The following is a 2,446-nucleotide window of genomic DNA, read 5'->3' on the forward strand; positions in this document are numbered from 1 at the left end:
CTTAGCTGCTCAGCTATGACGCCTCTTGCTTTTGTTATTGGTTTTTTTTACATGATGCCTCTCTTTTTTTCTCTTAATAACGTATTTCCTTTGGTGGTCAGACTGGTGAAAATACAGGGCACCCTATGAATGTTTTACACCAGCTCTAATCCCTTTTAATTCAAAGCTACCATTCTCCAATATTTCTCCCTCCCCAAAATCCCTGAGGCAAATGTTATTCTTGAGGATACATGGTGAAGCTGTTCTCATGAATCTTTGCAAATAGCTTTATCTTGAAAGTCTGATGCTTATTCCAGAGAGGAATTGAGGCTAATTAGAGCACTTTTGCTAACATAAAAACTACTTGGATGTGGGATGGGAAATTTTAAAAAGAACTTGGTTTTGTTTTTTTTAAAAAAATATTTCAATATTATCTTAGTATCCTTATATAAATGGATGAATAGTGTTAGAAAATGAAAGAAATAGGGGGCAGCTGGGTAGCTGAGTGGATAGTCATGCCTGGAGATGGGAGGTCTTGGGTTCAAATTTGACCTCAGATACTTCCTGGCTGTGTGACCTTAGGCAAGTCATTTAACTCTATTTTCCTAGTCCTTACTGCTCTTCTGCCTTAGAACCAATCACAGAATTGATTCTAACACAGAAGGGAAGGGTCAAAAAAATAAAATGAATGAAAGTTTAAACATGGGGGGAATACAATTACTTAAAGCAAGAGTTCTTTATCTGAGGTCTGTAGTCTTCTAAGAGACCAATGGATAAGTTCAGGTCAACAAGGTGGGAAAGGAAGAGGAAAAGTAGGAAGAGGATATGTGAATTTGGATGAGAAAAACATTTCCATTTTTATTTTCAGTAATTTTGGTTTTCTTTGCAATAGTACATATTTTATTTTGTACATTTAAAAACATTTTGAGAAAGGGTCCATAGTCTTCACCAGACTGCCAAAGAGGTCCCCACAGAAAAAGTTAAGAGCCCCTGATCTAGGGGCAGTTAGGTGGCATAGTAGACAGAGGTTCAACTCTGGCTTGTGAAACTTCCTAACTGTGTGACCCTGGGCAAGTCACTTAACCCTGCTTACCTAGCCTTGTTGCTAAAAAAAAAAGAATCTCAAAACAAAACAAAGCAAAAAAAAAAGAACCTCTGATGTAGGGAATGTTTTTCTCAGTGTATAAGTTCAAGAATTTAGGAGTAGGGTGGAGATAAGATAAGAATCTGTGTAGGAACACCCAGGATGAGGAACTCATTTCACAGCTCATTTGTACAATTTATAATCTTAGGGAGATGCCTGGCTGAGCCACTGAAAGGTGAAGCCAGTCACTCAGGGTATGTGTCAGAATCTAGGACCTTGGCCAGCTCACAGTGCCTCTCATCATTTCAATATAAAGAACAGATATCCCTCCCACATTATGACTTTGCTCATTGTGGTTCCAATATACCAGGGGTGGCATAAGAAATTAAATGGGAATTTGGGGAGAGTTTTGCAGATGACACACAAAGGCCAGCAGATTATACAGAAAAGGTTTAGAAACTCAGAAATGAATTATATATATATGATATTGTATGGTTTCAATATTTTATCTTTTAATCTCATGAATATACACAATCTTTTTTAAAGTTAAAATAAGTAAAAAGTTAAATTTTGTGGAGGAAAAAGAATGTGAAAGTCAGCAGAGATATCTTAAAAATGCAGTAACTCATAAATGTGTATAACTTACCCAGGAAAACAAAAGAAAAAAAATCAGACTTCTTCTCTGGGATGAAGGGAGGAACAAAAATTTTTACACAGATTTTCCAGATCACAGGGTGCCACACAATTGGCAGCAATATGAGTATATTGAGTGATATGATGCTTTTTAGTTGCTGTTTTTTTTTAAGCAAATCTTAGAAAAAATAGTCCAAATTAATGATGGCTTTGTGACTGTTTTGTCTGTCTTACTCTCTACAAATATATTGCCATCTTAGTTGAATTTATGTGAATCCATTTCTTTTGAAAATTGCCAAAGGTCCAAACCCTTCCCCAGGCCATCCATGGTTAGGGAAAATGCTATCTAGTAATCCCTGGGATACTTTATTTACCTCCCAGAAATCACTGTTGCTGAGATATAAAGAGCTGAGACACAGACAGTCAATTCTCAGTAAGATGGAGTAGGGGCAGCCTAGAAAGATTTGAGATAGATCGGCTCAGGAAGACATAACAAAGAAAAAAACAGAAAAGACCCAATGGACGAGGAAGGGTTGCACAGTGGATTCAGGTACATATCTCACCTCCATCACTTTTTTGGACTTTTGTGACCTTGGACAAATCACAACCTTTCTGAATTTCAGCTTCCTAATCAATAAGGGAGTTGGTCTAGGTGGCCGCTATGGATCCTTTAGCTCTATACTGCTATGATCTATCATCCAGGCTCCTATTATCCCATTTTCCCCTTTGCTTTTTTGAGATTATCCCAAA

Source organism: Monodelphis domestica, chromosome 2 (assembly GCF_027887165.1).
Source record: "Monodelphis domestica isolate mMonDom1 chromosome 2, mMonDom1.pri, whole genome shotgun sequence".
NCBI classification, from domain to species: domain Eukaryota; kingdom Metazoa; phylum Chordata; class Mammalia; order Didelphimorphia; family Didelphidae; genus Monodelphis; species Monodelphis domestica.